Genomic DNA, 18672 nt, shown 5'->3' on the forward strand with positions numbered 1-18672 from the left:
ATACTGTCTGTGTCTGTCTGTCTGCCCTGCGATGGACTGGCAACCTGTCCAGGGTGTATCCTGCCTTTCGCCCGAAGACTGCTGGGATAGGCTCCAGCTCCCCCCAGCGACCCTGACGTATGTATCCATATATATAAATATAAATCAGAGGAATTTAATGACCAAATTACCCAAATTCCCTAAGAGACAGACAGGTCACTTACCTCGTTCATCTTTGAAAGCATCGCACATAAAGACACTCTCCTGCTGGATGCTCAGCTCAAAGGGCTTCTGCCTGTCACTGGCAGGTGTAGCGCAGGTGTGAGCTGGCAAACTTTCTCTGCATCTTCCACCTGTAACCATTACTTGCAATTAGACCTACATAGCATTCCAAAGGAAGTATAAAGACTTTATTTTTTAGCTTTATGTATATATGATGCATTAAGTTAATGGTCTCAAACTCCAATTAGCAGTTTTAGGTCAGAGCTGAACTCTGGAAACAGGAAGGCAAGTTTATGTGCATAGCATATTTCATACAGTGCAGTCATTCAAAGTGCTTTGCAAAGGAGACAGTACAAAGATAATTCAAATATGTAGGCAAAAGCGTTATTGAAACATTAAAACAATAGTTTAAAAAAAGAAAATATTAAAACTCAAATTGCAAATTAAATTAGCATAATAAAGTGCTGTTGTAGGTGAGAAGTACAGTAGAGCTAACAGTGTTAAATTAAAGGTGCTCTATAACAGGAACGTTTTGAGCCTGGATTTAAAAATGATTTAAAAATAAAAGTGTCAAAAATGGTCTCTGTCAGCTGGTGTTATCTAAGAGCAGCATAGAGGCTAAACGCTGCTTCTCCATGTTTAGTCTTTACCTTCGTCAGGACTAACTGACTAGTTCCTAATGATCTGAGAGCTCTGCTCTGCTCAACATCACTGCACTGCAGCATATCAGATAAACATGCTGGTTCTACCACTGAGCAATTTCTAGAACAGTATTAGTATTTTAAAGTCTACTCTGGAACAGGCTGGTAGCCATTGTAGAGATTTAAGCGTGTAGGGTGACATTTTCTCTTCTTTTACCCCTAATGAGACTCTAGCAGCTGCATTTTGAATCTACTGAAGTTGTTTGATCATCTTTTTTGAAAATCCAGTTAGGAGACCATTACAGTGATTAATCCTGCTAGAAATAAAGGTGTGGGTAAGTTTCCTCAGGTCTGATTTGGGCAGAAAATCTATAATCATGTTGAAGGTAGAGCTCCAGGAGGAGAGTTAGAGACCACTGCACAAATAAAGTGCATCTAAAATGCATCATACGCGTGCTGGCTCTACCAAATAAGTGACAAGTGACAACAGGTGTCTAATTCAGAGTTAGATACTTAGGCTGTGATTAATCCTTATGCTCAAGCACAAGGCATGATAAACAACCAATTTTCTGAAACATGAGGTGTTGCCAAAGTGGGAAAATAATCAAGCTACCTACAAATGCAGAAAGCAAAGCATTCACAACAGTGCAACAGTGAAGCCACTCTGTAATTTAACTTGTGACTTATTAGGACCCCAAGTGAGCCTCTAATCAACAGTGATAAATGTATGCAACTAAGTAGCCACCCAAAAATCCTGCTAAGGGCCCCCAAAAGGACCACAATATACAAAAATTATAAATTCATTGTTAAGATATATTTATTTTCATTGGAAAAAAGTGGTACAATTAGTAATAAGTAATAATTGCATGCTTAACTTCAGAATTGGTTTCTGGTCATGCTATGTTTCTTACCAAGTCCCTGAAAGATTTTCTGAAACATGGGAATGGCAGGACGGTCAGCAAAACTGTCCAGCTGAGTGATGAGGGCCTCCTTCACCATTTTGTATCCAGAGATAAACACTACTTTGTCACTGCCCCATCTCAGGCTGAAAATCTCCCCATATTCCTCAGCGAGCTGAAACAAGTGAAGTCCTCAGATAATAATAAATTAATGGCAGTCGACATTGTTGATAATATTTCATTGTAAGAGCTGCCATGTGGAGAGCAGGGAACACTGATGTATTTAAGAAATGTACACAAACACATGCATGAACAGACTGGCTAATGTGGATTTTTACATTTTTAGTAGCATACTTTTAAGCATTAATATTTGTAGTAGCATACTTTTAAGCATTAATATCAGAAGGCATTAGCTCGCGCTTAGCGTTAAAGCATTATGACATTCGCATGGCAGGGCAGGCAACGAACAGACAGTATGTGACAAATGTGCAGAGACAACCGTCTAAAGTCAAAAAACAGAAGTAGGTCTGCGCCTAACCTAAGGAACATGAGGGTCTCATATCTATATATGGTAAACCATATGTCCATTGCACCCACTAAACAGGAACATGTACACATTTAGGCTTAGCTTATACGCACATACATATTCAGCTTCAGGGTATAAAAGGAGTCAGAACACATTGGGAGGTCAGAGCTTACTTGGGAGATACATGATGCATGTTCTCTGTTTGTAACCTCTCCAGAATTCTGTAATAAAACTTTGTTTGTTTCACTTCAGTCTCATCTACTCGTCTCATTTTTTGCATCAATGAACACGCAGGACTGGTTTCGTCCACACTAACCACCTAAAAAACATTCTGATCCGTCCAGCACTGCAAGCAATGGAGCATAAAAATGTACACTGCCATTTCATTTTGGTTCTCTTACAATATCAGGCAAACAAAAATAAACCAAATGTAACTCATTTACTTTGTTTATGGTTCTGAAGTCAAGCCCAGTGAAGACGTTTCCCACAAAGGTTAAAGGACGAGGTCCTGGAGGAAAACGGGGTGGATTTTTATTCCTGATGACATCAATGAGCAACATCCATCCATCCATTTTCTAAGCCACTTCTCCGTCAGGGTCACGGGAGGTGCTGGAGCCTATCCCAGCAGTCATCAGGCGGAAGGCAGGATACACCCTGGATACACCATCGCAGGGCAGACAGACAGCCACACACACCTAGGGGCAATTTAGCATGTCCAATCGACCTGATTGCATGTCTTTGGGAGGAAACCGGAGAACATGCAGAAATGGGGAGAACATGCAAACTCCACACAGAGAGGACCCTGATCACCCGGCTGGGGAATCGAACCCAGGCCCTCCTCGCTGTGGGGCGACAGCACTACCCACCACACCACCGTGCTGCCTCAATGAGCAACAGAAAAAAGAAAATAATTACTAGGCAGCCTGTGAAATTAATGTAATCAAATAAGTAGTGGACGATCATGGCTGGCGTCAGGTGAAGATGCAAGCACTTTTATTAATGTCCGTGCCTGGACTGGTGCAGAGGTGAGCTGAGGCGAGGGATTACGTAATCCACTCTGAATCTGTGGCAAAGAAGAAAAAGGGGAGGGGCCTCATGAACAGCCTTTTTACCTTCTATTCTTTTACCTTCTATTCTTCTTTAAGGACTTGTTTAGTAGTTTAACTGCTTGAGGTTGAAACTTTTACATTTTTTCATTTTATTTTTAGTTTTTTTTAAAAATGCTGTTATACACTATTATACAATCTACAGCTGTGTGCCTGTAATCAGAACACAAGCAAATGGACTTTAGTAATCATCGTAAAGCAAAGGCTTCCTCTGCTGGTTCTTTCAGTGGGTGCTCAGCGGCAGAAAGGAGAGCACTGCACGGAGTCATAAACACGGCCCAGAAGATCATCAGCTGAAGGACACATTTTATCCAGGACATCATCTGTTTGACCTGCAAACAGACTTAAAAACACTTTTTACCCCAGAGCCATACGGAAACTGAACACTTCCAAACACACACACTGACAAGGACTTTTTATAGAAGACTGTGCTCAGTAGAAGTGACTGAACACCACTACAACTCTTTACTGGCACTGACTTCATAGGACGCTGTACACTGTTCCAGTGTTCCACTCCACCTCTGTTCTATTTATTATTCACTGCACTATTTGTTCTCGAGTGTGCAATATATATTCTTTCTGTGCAATAATTCTTAAAATGTGCAATATTATATAACTCTATAAGCTATCCCATGTGCAATAACTAACTACTACCTCACTTGTCTAATGTCTATTGTCTGTTTAGAATATATAGTTTCATAGTCCTTTTCTTTATATTTTTTAGGCAAGTGTATAAATGTACATACTGTTAGATCCTAATGTCAGTGCATACTGATCAATGCACAATTGATCATGACTATATCATGACCTATGGGTTCAGGCCTGTGACACACAGAGGCCTCAGCTTATTTTTGTGCGTTCATATGGTTAGTTATAACTCATAGTGACAACGATATCTGATCAGCAATGTTCTAAGACTTATCTGTTGTTTAGGCTCCATGTACCCAGATGTCTTAAACATCCTTGGGGGCCCTTGTCCACCTATAATTTTATTTTATCCAATCCTCTCTCTCTAGTGTCTTGTCGCATGATCACGTGATGGCCATGCCATTTGTGTGTATATAAACTCTGCTATTCTGAACAATAAACAGGAAAAGCCTTCTGAGTACAGACCTAGTCTCTGTGGTCATTTGAGTTTCCTCCATCTGGCTGGACTTTCAGGAGGATGGAGGGCTTCTTGCCAAGTTCACAGCTTTGGTATTGAGGTCGAACCATAGAACCTAAAAACATCATCAAACGGTTCTAACAATTATTTTATATATTTTAGCCTTATGTTTAATTATTTTGTGTGTAAAGTGCCGTTGGATTGCTGCTTTTTTGTACACTGTGCAATGACAATAAAGGCATTTTATCTTACCTCACCACCCAACTTCAGAGTCCCGTCAGTCCCTCAAGTTCAACTGTGAATTTGAGTGCTGTTTTTTCAGTCAGTAAACCAGAAAAATTTAATGGCAACCGTGACAAGTGGTGTTTTTTTTTCCTTCAATGTTCCATCTTTTTTAATAATATACCTGCTAGCTCTGACCAGGCCAAGATCTCATTTTTGGTGTTTTGTTTATCAGATAAAGCTTTAGAATGGGCCACTGGAAGTTGGTCATATATTCACAACCTCTCTTTTAGCCAATTCCTAAAAGAATTTAAAATTGTGTTTGATCACCCCATGAAGGATAAGTCAGTGATGAAATGTTAACCAAGCTTTGCCAAGGCTACCGCTCAGTAGTACAGTATGCTGCGGAATTCTGCATGTTAGCTTCTAGTAGCGGATGGAACGAAGCAGCACTACTGTTTATGTTCCACCAGGGACTTCTAATTGAAATTGGAATTCTAATAGAACTGGCATGCAGAGATAATGACCTTTAATAACCCTCTCCATTCACCTTTATTAGCTGCTGAATAATCGTGGCAGGAAACGAACTGACAATCCTGGAAAGAACATTGTGGAAATCTGAATTACCCCTAGACACCTGATTCATGAGGAAAGTAAAGAACCCATGCAGTGTGACTCCTCCCGCCTATCCAAGGAGGAGAGGCTCAGACGGCTGAGAGAAGGCCTCTGTCTGTAGAGGACTCTGTCTCTGTCTGTGGTGGTGCCAGTCATCTAATACAGGATTGCAGGACCAGTCCACCCAAAGGTTCTGCACCAACTCCTGGACAGCACATGGAGAATACTCTCTCTCTGTTAATGTGGTGGGTGTACCCACAAAGTAGTTTTTTTATTTATTAATTTTTATTACCAGTAATTGTCTGCTGTCATCAAGTGTCTGTTGTTTCAGACCTTATAGATTCCAGAGCTGAGGGAAATTTCACCCATTCCCACCTCGTTGAACAACTCCTGTAAAAGACCTGCCTATGACACTGTGAGTAGCTGCGCTGGATGGAGCCCATGTAGGAGCCATTTCGTCTCAGACCCAGAGCCTAGTCATCAAAACCAGTGCTCTACATTCTGAAAACCTATCCCTTTTCATCATAGAACAATCAGAGTTTGAACTTATTCTAGGGTTACCCTGGAAAACATAACCCCACTATTTCCTGGCCAGAATGAGAAATTTAGAAATGGTCTGAATTCTGCCACCTGAACTGTGTATCTCCACCCACATCGTCTATCAGTTCCACATCCATAGAATGCCCCCAGACTGACATTAATGTAACCATTCCTCCTGAATGCATGGACCTCAAGGAGGTGTTTGGCAAAGGCAATGCCATAAATCTACTCCCACACAGACCATATGACTGCGCTATTGATCTTGAAGAGAACCCTGCACTCCCTAAGTCACATGTCTATCCCCTTACTCAAGAGGAGGAACTGGCCATGGATACTTATATCCAAGAAGCTCCTGATCAGGGTTTTATCCAACCATCAATATCCCCAGTAGCCTCAGCCTTCTTCTTTGTTAAAAAGAAGGATGAGGTCTTTATCACTGCAAAGATTACAGAAGTCTGAATCAAATCACTAATACATATCCTTACCCACTTCCATTAGTCTAGAACAATTAAAGAGAGCCAAATATTTTACTAATCTGGACTTGAGAAGTACTTCATTCGTGTCAAAGAAGGAGACGAATGGAAAACAGCTTTTGTGACCACCAGGGAGCACTGAGTATCTTGTGATTCAGGCTCTCTATTGCCCCCTCTGTCTTCCAAGCATTTATCAATGATGTCCTCACAGAAATGTTGGGTAAATTTGTAATAGCTTACATAGATGACATTCTTGTGTACTCACCATACCTGGAGTCACACATCAGTCACATTTGGGCAGTCCTTCAGAAACTCTTAGAAAACAATTTTGGATTAATGCATTTTATTCCTGGGTTATATCATTAGCCCCAACAAGATTGTGATGGATGATAAGAAAGTTGATGCAGTGTTGAATTGGCCCACTTGAGGCTTTAGTAGCATTGCTGCAACCCTCCCCCTTCCCCCTGCCCCCCCAAAATGCTCTACTCAAAGGCAATCCCAAGACGTTTCAATGGACTGAACAAGTTGAGCTTTCAAACACTAAAAGAATTGTTTTCTACTGCCTCTATCATCAAACATCCTGACCCCTCTGAGCCTCTTGTCGTGGAGGTTGATGCCTCAGAAATAGGTGTTGGAGCTGTCCTGTCACATTTCAGCAACCCTCTAAAACTCCACCCGATAGCTTTCTACTCTCACAAGTTGACACCCACTAAACAAAACTATGGTATTGGTGATTGCAAACTGTTGGCAGTTAAACTTGCATTGGAAGAGTGGCATCATTGGTTAGAGGGAGCTAAGCATCCGTTCCTTGTACTCACTGACCATAAAAATCTAGAATACCTACGTAACGCTAAGCGACTAAATGCCTGTCATGCTTGTTGGTCCCTGTTCTTTGTTAGGTTCAATTTCAACATTAAATACCATCCTGGCTCAAAGAACACCAAAGCAGACACTTTGTCCCATCTACAAGGAGAAAGCCAATTACCATAGAGGAGAAACCCTCATTTATCAGCCTAGAGATAGTGTGGCTGTCTACCAAGGATTACATACCATCTGAGGGAAGTAGAAATTTGCTCCCTAAATTCATTGGTGCTTTCAAAATACTTAAAGCCTAATGAACTGAAGACTTCTAAATTGGAGTTGACCCTCAGGTTCAGAGTCTCATGTTCTTTTCAAGTCTTTACTGAAACCTGTTATTTCAGGGCCCTTGTATGAGGCTATGCCAGAAATCACACCACCCCATTTGGAGGAGATAGACAGAGCACTTGTGTTCACTATCTGTAGGTTGCTGGACTCCCAGAGAGGTGTACTCCAGTACCTTGTGGATTGGGAGAGATACAGCCTTGAGGAGCAGTGTTGAGTACCTGCATGGGATATATTGGATCCCGGTTTGATAGCGGACTTTCATGGCTGGCACCCAGAGAAACCTGCTCCTTGACCTAGGGGCAGTCTGATTCACATCATGTGCACCTGTGGAATCATCATCTGTCCAGCGCCACGGCAGCTCAAGTCCTGCTCCTGTTCAGGTCTCTGGATGTGGGCATGGTGGTCATCCTGGTCAGCCTCGTTCCATACATCATGACACTAGTGTTACGAGTTAATTTCAGGTAGTTAAACGGAGGTTTTAATATTGGTACAGTATACATGTGTGAGTGTAATAACCTGGCCTCCTGCTAGGCCACCCTTGGCTGCTAGAGGGAGGAAGAAAGCTGCCTCTACCTGATTACGGCTTACTGTTGTTGGCTATGAAGCATCCTACTTAAGGAGAGCTCATACACAGCTGTGCGATCAGACTTCATGCAACGACGTCAGAGTGCTCTCAACCAAGCTGGTAACTCCTGGAATTGTCCTCCTTCAAGCTCTTTGTCCTTGACCCTCAGTTCTTTCCAAGTTTAACCTCGCAGTGCGAGAATAAAAAAAGATTGTGCTTATTCATTAAATCTAACTGAAAGGGAAATTAAATAAATGGAGAAAGAAATAAAGTTTTTTTTACTTTGGTAAAGGCATTATAGGGGGTTTCTGCTGCGATGTGCACTTCTTTCAAGCAACATTATCTCATTACTCACAGGCCGAGCCCTGGCCTGGGCCACTCCTGTCTGGGAGAATAAGTCTTCCACATGCTCCTCCTAGTACCTGTTTATGGCTGCCATGTACTGTACATTCGATCATCCAGTCTGCAAAGGGGTGTCTGTCTCAAGTCATGGCTGACTATCATGATCTATCAAAGATATTTAGCAAATGCAAGGCATGAGCAAACAGCCATGGATGAATACATCAGGGAGGCACTGGCACTGGGCCTTATCCAGCCTTTCAAATCAAACTAATCAAATAAACTGGGACTGGGATTTTCTTTGTGCGTAAGAAGGTTGGTGGCCTTTTTCACTGCATTGTTTGCTGGGGTCTCAACAAATTAACTCACAAGGACCATTGCCCCTTGTTCCTTATGACATCAGCCTTTGAGGCACAGCAAAAAACCTCAGTCTTCAAAAAGCTGGACATAAACTGGACTTGCACAGTGCCTATAATCCCATTAGGGTACACCAGGATGAAGAAGGGAAGACATCATTCATTACTCCCTTGGGCCACTACCAGTAGATCATAAAGCCCTTTGGGTTAATGAACACGCCAGCTGTCTACTAGCCCTTCATTGATGAGGTTCTATGGGAAGCCCTGAATTACTTTGTGTTTGTCTACCGTGATGACATTCACATTTACAGCCGCTCAGTAAAGTGAACACGTAGTTCTGCTCAAGAACTATCTGTACTTGAAGCTGGAGAAATCCCTTTTCTACACTACGTCAGGCACCTTCTTGGGTTTCATTGTGTCAAATGGCCAACTGACCATGGATCCAGCTAAGGCAAAGGTCATTATGAAATTCTTTCACCCCAACCCCACACTTGACTCACTTGGCTTTCTGGACTTTGCTAATTTCTTCCTCTTTTCCATTTGAAATTTCAGCACAGTGGCCGCTCCTTTGACTGCCGTCGCAAAGTAAGGCATGGGGTGGTTTTGGTGGAGTCTGGAAGCCCCAGAAAGCTTTTGAACAGCTTAAGCATCACTTGACCTCCAGTCCGGTCCTGTAGTGTCCAAACTCCACACTGCCAATTATAATAAAGGTAGATATCTCCAATGCCATCTCCCACCCCCTTTTCTTCCTCGCAGAACTGCTTTAGCTCTGTCATGTTCCTTGGACGCCTCATGTGAACGGCTCTCTTCAAGTCAATCCATAGCATTTCTATAGGGTTGAGATCTGGGCTCTGACTTGGCCACTGCAAAAGGTGGATTTTGTTTTTCATAAGCCATTCTGTTGTGGACTTGCTCCAGTGTTTTGAGACATTGTCCTGTTGTATCACCTAACTTCCACAGTGTTTCAGCTGATGTGTAGACATGCTCACACTATCCTGTAGAATATTTGGATAAACTTGGGAATTCATCTTCCCCTCAATGACTGTAAGCTGGCCAGGCACTGATGCAGCAAAGCAGGCCGAAATCATGATGTTCCCTCCATACTTTACGGTTGGGATGATATTTTCATGATGATGTGCAGTGCCTTTTTTATGTCAGAGTAGTGTAGTGCGGCGTGTTCTTTCCAAATAGTTCAATCTTAGTTTCATCTGTCCACAAAACATTTTGTTTTTAGTAAGCAGTGGCTTTCTTCATAGTGTCTTGCCATAGACACCCTGCTTGTTCAAGGTTTTATGGACTGTAGACGCATGAACACAGATGTTAGCCTGTACCAATGATGCCTTCAAGTCTTTGGCTGTCAGTTAGGGTTGTTTCTTTAGCTCATTGATGAGTCTCCCTTGTGCTCTTGGGGTCAATTTGACTGGGCGCCTACTTCTTGGCAGAATAGCCACAGTCCCAAATTGTCTTCATTTGTAGATTGTTTGCCTTACTGTAGCCTGGTGAATTTCTGTTGTCTTTGAAATCACTTTGTAACCCTTTCCAGCTTTATGTAAATCAACAATTTTTGATTGACGATCCTCTGAAAGCTCTTTTTGGCAAGGCATGGCTCACATACGCATATCCTTCTTGTGCAGAGCAAACTCAAAAATTTTGAGTGGTTTTTATCAGTCAAAGTAGCTCTAGTCCACACCTCCAAACTCATTTTCTTAACAAGACTCCAGGTATGCTAACACCTGACTCCAATTAGCTTTTTTGGGATCATTAACTCAAGGGTTCACATACTTTATCCACAAGCACTATAAGGTTTTTATGGTTGTTCTAAATGAAGACATGAATGATCAGAATTCTTTTGTGTTATGATTTTAGACTTATTATGTCAATACGCTTGACTTGGATGAGGATCAGACCACATTTTATGACAAATTAATGCAGACAACCATAAAATAAAGCTTCACTGTATATATTGTTTGTTTGCTTCTTCTTCTTTCAGCTGCTCCCTTTAGGGGTCGCCACAGCGGATCATCTGCCTCCGTCTTGCCCTATCCACTGCCTCCTCTACTTTTACACCAACCATCTCCATGTCCACCTTCACTACATCCATAAACCTTCTCTGAGGTCTACCTCTTCTCCTTCTACCCGGCAGCTCCATCTCCAACATTCTTTGACCAATATATCCACTTTTCCTCCTCAACACATGTCCAAACCATCTAAACCTGGCCTCTCTGGCTTTATCTCCAAACTGCTCCACCTTCACTGTCCCTCTGATTTGCTCATTTCTAATCTTGTCCATCCTTGTCACTCCCAACGAAAATCTCAGCATCTTCATCTCCGCCACCTCCAGCTCAGCCTCCTGTCTTTTAGACAGAGCCACAGTCTCCAAATCATACATCATAGCCGGACGCACTACTGTCTTGTAAACCTTCCTTTTCACTCTTGCTGCTATCCATCTGTCACACATCAGCCCTGACAGCCATCTACACCCACTCCATCCTGCCTGCACCCTCTTCTTCACCTCTTTTCTACACTGTCCATTGCTCTGGATGGTTGACCCAAGATATTTGAAGTCATCCACCTTTACGACCTCTACTCCTTGCATCCTCACCTTTCCATCTGCCTCCCTCTCATTCACACACATGTATTCCGTCTTGTCTCTACTGACCTTCATTCCTCTCCTCTCCAGTGCAAACCTCCACTTCTCCAGATTCTCTTCCACCTGCTCTCTACTCTCACCACAGTTTACAATGTCATCTGCAAACATCATGGTCCATGGAGCCTCCTGCCTGACCTCATCTGTCAACCTTTCCATCACCATTGCAAACAAGAAGGGGCTCAAAGCTGATCCCTGATGTAACCCTACCTTCACCTTGAAACCATTTGTTACTCCAACTGCACACCTCACCACTGTCTCACTCATGCATGTCCTGCACCACCCTAACCTACTTTTCAGCTACACCTGACTTCCTCATACAGTACCACAGTTCCTCTTTTAGCACCCTATCATATGCCTTCTCCACAAAGACACAATGTAACTCCTTCTGACCTTCTCTGTACTTCTCTACCAACACTCTCAACGCAAAAATTGCATCTGTGGTACTCTTTCTGGGTATGAAACCAAACTGCTGCTCACTGATCTGAACCTCTCACCTTGGCCTTGCTTCAACAACTCTTTCCCATACCTTCATGGTGTGGCTCATCAACTTTATACCTCTGTAGATACTGCAGCTCTGCACATCACCTTTGTTCTTAAAAATGGGGACAAGTACACTGCTTCTCCACTCATCAGGCATCCTCTCACTCTCCAGGATTTTGTTAAACAACCTGGTTAAAAAGTCCACTGCCTTCTCTCCTAAACATCTCCATACCTCCACAGGTATGTCATCTGGACCAACTGCCTTTCCATTCTTCATCCTTTTTAAAGCTGCCCTCACTTCCACCTTACCAATTCTCTGCACTTCCTGATCCACTATCTCTCCCCCCGTTGTCCTCCTCTCTCTCTCGTTTTCCTCATTCATTAGTTCTTCAAAGTACTCCTTCCATCTACTCAACACTCTCTGTTCACTCACTAGTACATTTCCCTCTCTATCCTTTATCAGCCTAACCTGCTGTACATCCTTTCCAGCTCTATCTCGCTGTTTAGCCAAACGATACAAGTCCTTTACTCCTTCTTTACTGTCCAGCCTCTCATACAGCTCATCATAGGCCTGAGCCTTTGCCACCATTCTTTTCGCTATGCGACTAGCCTCACGGTACTCCTGCCTACTTCCTTCATCTCTCTGGTTATCCCACTTTTTCTTAGCTGCCTTCTTCTTCTGAATGCTCTTCTGGACTTCCTCATTCCACCATCAACTTTCCTTGTCTTCTTTCCTCTGACCAGACGAAACACCCAACACATTTTTGCCAGTTTCTCTCACCACCTTACCTGTGGTTTCCCAGTCCTCAGGTAGCTCCTCACTGCCCCCAAGGGCCTGTTGCAATTTTTTCCTGAACTGCCTGCAAGCATCCTCCACCTTCAGCTTCCACCATCTAATCTTTGGATCTGTCTTCACTCTTTTCCTCTTCTTTGTTTCTAATCTCATTCTATAGACAACCACCCTATGCTGCCTTGCTACACCTTCCCCTGGTACCACTTTACAATCTCCAATCTCCTTTAGGTGGCATCTCCTGCTAAGGATATAATCCACCTGTGTGCACCTCCCTCCACTCTTATACGTCACCCTGTGTTCTTCCCTCTTCTGAAAATACTTGTTCACCACAGCCATTTCCATTCTCTTTGCAAAATCTACAACCATCTGACCTTATGCATTTCTGTCTTTCACACCATACATACCCAGCACCTATTCATCCCCTCTGTTCCCTTCACCAACATGTCCATTGAAGTCTGCACCAATCACCAATCTCTCCTCTCTAGGGACACCATCTACCACTTCATCCATCTTACTGCAAAATTCCTCTTTCTCCTCTAACTGACAACCAACCTGTGGTGCATATGAACTGACCATATTCAAAATTACACCATCAACCTCCAACTTTAGGCTCATGATCCTGTCTGACACTCTCTTTACATCCAGAACACTTTTCACAAGCTGTTCCTTTAGGATTATCCCTACTCCATCTCTCTTCCTCTCTACACCATGATAGAACAATTTGAATCCACCTCCAATGTTCCTGGCCTTGCTTCCTTTCCATCTGGTCTCCTGGACACACAGAATATCTACCTTCCTTCTCTCCATCATGTCTGCAAGCTCTCTGCCTTTACCAGTTATTGTCACTATGTTCAGAGTCCCTACTCTAACCTCCACAATCCTGTCTTTCCTTCTCTCTTGCTGCCTTATAACCCGCCTTCCTCCTCTCCTCTTTGATGGTCTTCGACCTACAGTAGTCCAATTTCCACTGGCACCCTGCTGGTCAACAGCACCGGAGGCGGTCGTTGTTAACCCGGGCCTCAACCGATCCAGTATGGCAATCATATTTGTGATCCACATGATAGTTTTGGCACACGTTTTACGCCGGATGCCCTTCCTGACGCAATCCCTCACCATTTATCCGGCCTTGGGACCGGCACCAGAAGTACACAAAGTACAGCCCTAATGGCTGGTTTGTTTGCCTTTACTTCATTGTGAATATTGCCACAGTTTCAGTGAGCATAATGAGCATTGTTTAACTGCCTGTCCAGTTGTCTTTTTGACCTGATTAGTTATTTTAATGCTGTTTTTACCTTTTTCTACTGTTTTGTTATGACTTGTTACAACATATTAGTCGTTAGTAGTAGTTAACATATTAGATAGCTATTCATATTAGTGATAGCCATCAGGATATAAGGGTAGTTCATTCAAAAAGTTGTTTTTCAAAAATTAATTACAGCTTTATATTGTTTACTAAATACCACAGGCTTTCCAAAAAACTGCTGATAGGAATGTTTGAACCTTAACTCCTACAGCCCTAGGCTATTTTTTTGCATAACTGTTAAGTCAAGTCAAGTCAAGTCAAAAGGCTTTTATTTTCATTCCATCTATGTACAAGTACAGAGTGGAGTGAAATTACATTCCTCCAGGAACAACACAATGCAACATGGAATAAAAAGTACAAAGTTCAAATGTGCAGACATAGTATGCAAACAAAAAAATAAGCTAGAATCAATACAATAAATATGATAAATTAAACAGACATTAGACACAGTAAACAGACAGGACAGTGCAGCACCGACACAGCACACATTTCTGGACATGAGGTAGTGAGAATAAGGTGCAGAGATATTTAACATGCTGTGATCTGTGAGCCACGCAGTCAGATGACATACATAAACACAGCAGTTACTGAGGTAGTGAAACTTGAGTAAACAGTGTAAACATAGTGTTAGCAGCAATGTAGAGTAGAGAATCAAAAGAGGTGTGTGTAGAGTATGCGTGTGTGTGGGGGTGGTTTACTTCCGTCCGTGTGAGTTTAAAAACCTGATCGCTTGAGGAACAAAGCTGTTGCAGAGTCTGGCAGTGGCAGTGGCAGTGGCACGGATGCTCCGGTACCTTCTACCAGATGGCAGATGGAAAAAATTCCATGTGAGGGATAGATGGGGTTGTCCACAATGCTGGTGGCTTTCCAGATATATCGTGTGGTGTAGATGTCCATGATGGAGGAGAGAGACCCCAGTGATCTTCTCAGCTGTCCTCACTATGCGCTGTAGTGTCTTGTGGTCGGACTCGGAGCAATTCCCAAACCAAGCAATGATGCAGCTGCTCAGGATGCTCTCCACAGTCCCCCTGTAGAACATGGTCAGGATGGGAGAGGGGAGATGAGCCTTCTTCAGTCTCCGCAGGAAGTAGTCTCCGCAGGAAGTAGTCTCCACTACGGAGTTAGTGTTGAGAGACCAGGTGAGGTTCTCTGTGATGTGGACACCAAGGAACAATTTCCACAGCAGAGCCAGTGATGTTAAGTGGGGGGTGGACACCTCGCACTCTTCGGAAGTCAACAACCATCTCCATAGTTTTGTCTACATTCAGAGACAGGTTGGTTCCATGCCAGTCCATTAGCTGCTGCACCTCCTCTATTTGGTATTTTGGTCAATTAAAATTACAAAGTATTTATATGAGACAATCACACATACACTGTTATTTTCAGGAGACCCTAGGCTACTCAAATATGTCATTATTTGGCACGTCAATGCTAACAGAATTTCATATCTTTATGAATTTGGCCATATTTTTAATAAAAAATGTGCTTTGCATCAGCTATAGTCTTTATTTTTGCCTACACAGACTTTGAAAATAGTTGTTAGTTCATGTACCTTTTCAGGAATTGTTAGACCTGAGTGCTTGTGAAGTAAAAATTGTATAATTTTGATTTGTGGTTTATAATATTATTTATTATTGAGTAAAAATAAATAATTACATGTTTTTATTGAAAATTCATGGATGCACATTGCCAAGGCAGAAGTCACTGGACTAATTTGTTGTTTAGGTCTTTGTGGCCATAAAACTCTGTGCAAATGTTACACAGACAAATACCATGGTGTAACATTACAGCCAACAAACACACAGCAAGTAATACCACTGATGTGGGTTAGTGTTCAACAGTTGCTACAACTGCTGCTGTGAAGCTAACCAGTTGCAATCACAAACATTAGTTTAGTGATACTTTTTTAATCCCACAACCGGGGAAATTCCACCTCCGTATTTAACCCATCCATGAAGTGAAGCACCACATACACACTAGTGGGCAGTGAGCACACTTGACCGGAGCAGTGGGCAGCCCTATCCACAGCACCCGGGGAGCAATTGGTGGTTAGGTGTCTTGCTCAAGGACACCTCAGTCATGTACTGTCGGCTCTGGGGATCAAACCGGCAACCTTCCGGTCACAGGGCCAGTTCCCTAACCTCCAACCCATGACTGCCCCAAATGTGATAAAACAACACTGGCCTATGGTTCTGCAAAACAGCAAAAATAAGTTAACGTAACCCACCTGTCAAGCAGGAGTAGCCTCTTTATGCCTTTTGAGAGCTGTCTCACTAGCTTCTTCAGATTCTTCGTTTCCACCTTAAATGGTATAGCAGTTGTTTTATGATGCCTCGGCTTCTTGTTTTAATTTTTTCCATTCCACCTTAATTGGTGCAGCAGTTAGGTTACATTCAGGTGCTAATCAGTACTGAATAACTATAAGATTAAATACCCAATAACCTGCAGTTAAAGGGTTAAATTGAAAGAGAGGGTTAAAATGAAATACAAAGAGGCAATTGTATTACATAATCAGTAATATAAAATTGCACCCTGGATATGTTATTTATGAAATAACCCTGACCTTTACAGTCCAGAGTGCTATAGGGTATACTATATGCAGATTTGAATGTTCCTTATTTGCCGTGTTAGTTTGATAAATTGCAGTATGCATGGTAAAGGAAATAGGGCCACAGTGTCTGTTTTCCTTTTTTTTTAGGAATTCTTACATAATCTCTTCACTCTGCCCCAGCCCAACTGCACATAACAGGCAAGTTCAGACAAACACACCACACACTCACATGCCGGACTTCTCCAAACTCCAGCCATGTTTTTACAGTACTTACTTACCCTTGGTTTTATGAGCTGGTTGATAGGAATTTCTCTTCTATGCTTTATATGTTAAGTACAGCCAAAAAAATAAATAAAATGTGAGAAAATTTGCTCATTTTTTTCCACTTATTTCACTTAGGAAATCTACAAAACATCAATAGAGTAGGAGTGTACGTATAAATGTACATGTCCTTTACATATGATTATATCTGCATTTTTCCTTTTATATTCAGTGAATACAGCTGTGTATCTACGTAGATGTCACAGAGAGGACAGAGTTGGAATTAGAAAATCAAGAAAACACTTCATTAGACCAAACTTTGGCACACCACTGTATATCATTCATGTTGCTTTGTTGCATTTACTGCCCTCAACCTCTGTACAACAAATAAATTGCCATTTTTTTGGATTTTTATGAGAATTATTTTGTGATTTCAGCTCACTGAGGAGTATAGGGAGATTTTCAGCCTGATGGGGCAGTTGTAAGGGGGAGCGAGGAGGCGGACGCACACGCTGAGATAAGCGAGATTTATTATGGGCAAATCCAGGGTCGTGGTCATAACAGTCCAGGTTCATATAGCCGATGCGGACGGAACGGGGAACAGACATGACAAAAACCAGAGCAACCAGTAAACAGACAAACAAAGACCAATACAATGATACAAAGACACAAAGACTGGCAAACGCAGGGGGCAAACACAGGGCTTAAATACATGGAACAATGAGGGACAGGTGAAAACAATCAGAGGCGGAGTTACAAAACCAAAACAAGAACACATGGACAGGACTGGGAGAGGCCAACCGTGACAGTACCCCCCCCCCAAAGGCACGCACACCGAGGCGTGCCACACAGAACCGAAAACAAAACAAGAAAGCAAAACCCAGAAAGACAAAACCCAAACTAGACAAGGACAGGCACAGACACCGAAGCCAGAGCAGAGGCGGAAACGGGCACAGAGGCAGAACCACAAGAGGCAGAACCACAAACAGGAACAGACACAGACGGAGACACACCAGACACAGGAACAGACGAAACAGAACGAGGACAACAAACGGAGGGAGGACGAGGAGGCACAACACAAAACGATGCCGACCGAGAGACGACCGGAGACACAGGACGAGGAAAACAAGAACGAACAACAGACCACGCAAAAGACAGGGGAACAGGCACCAAAACAGAAACCGGAACGGAAGCAGGTACAGAAACAGAAACAGGAACAGAAACAAAAGGAGACACAGGAACGGGAACCACAACAGGAACGGGAACCGAGACAGACACACAGAAAACCAGGGACCGAACAGGGCAGAAATTAAGGAACAGAAACTGATACAGGAGGCACAGAAGGACCACAGGGAACAGAGACAGAAACGGAAGGCCCAGGGGGAACAGACACAGGCGAGGGCGGGATGGGCGGGAACAAAGGGGATGTAATGTCCACGGAGGCAGGCGGACCTGCTACGACGTCCACGGAGGCAGGCGGGCCTGCTACAACGTCCGTCTCTTGTACAGGAGACAGCAATCTACGCATCAGCAGGATAGTCTCTTGTAGTGTGAGACTGCTCTGATGCATGAAGGGCGGGTCCGGAGGCGCGGCGACTGGCGGCGGGTCCGGAGGCGCAGGCTTGCCGCGGGGTGCGGCCACGGGATCAGGCTTTCGGGCTAGGGACCTCTGCTCCAACCTGGAGGTACAGACAGACACTGGACCCACTCGGCCGTTCCCAAAGCTCACTCGAGCGATAGGCAGCTCGCATTGACGCTTGCGAACGAGCCGAGTCCCACAAAACGGGTCATCTGAATGCTCCTTCCATCTGACCCAAGGCGCTTACCTAAGCTCTCGCCGCCCGGACACAAGGCGGGAAGGTCCTCCGCTTTCTTGCGGGACCGACGAGATGCTCCTGTT

The 18672-nt window shown here is 43.3% G+C and overlaps 1 protein-coding gene and 1 pseudogene across 1 annotated transcript in view; one reads left to right on the top strand and one right to left on the bottom strand.

The window, feature by feature from the left end:
• Positions 1–107: 107 nt before the first annotated feature.
• LOC108414539 lies at positions 108–14857 on the bottom strand (annotated as a pseudogene).
• Positions 14720–18672, top strand: part of LOC108415319 (cytochrome P450 2J2-like) — a 13326-nt gene continuing 9373 nt past the window's right edge. The window contains exon 1 of the mRNA XM_017688355.2: positions 14720–15234. The gene's annotated coding sequence lies outside the window, so the exon portion shown is untranslated. The remainder of the gene's footprint in view (positions 15235–18672) is intronic.

Source organism: Pygocentrus nattereri, chromosome 4 (genome assembly GCF_015220715.1).
Source record: "Pygocentrus nattereri isolate fPygNat1 chromosome 4, fPygNat1.pri, whole genome shotgun sequence".
Lineage (NCBI taxonomy): Eukaryota > Metazoa > Chordata > Actinopteri > Characiformes > Serrasalmidae > Pygocentrus > Pygocentrus nattereri.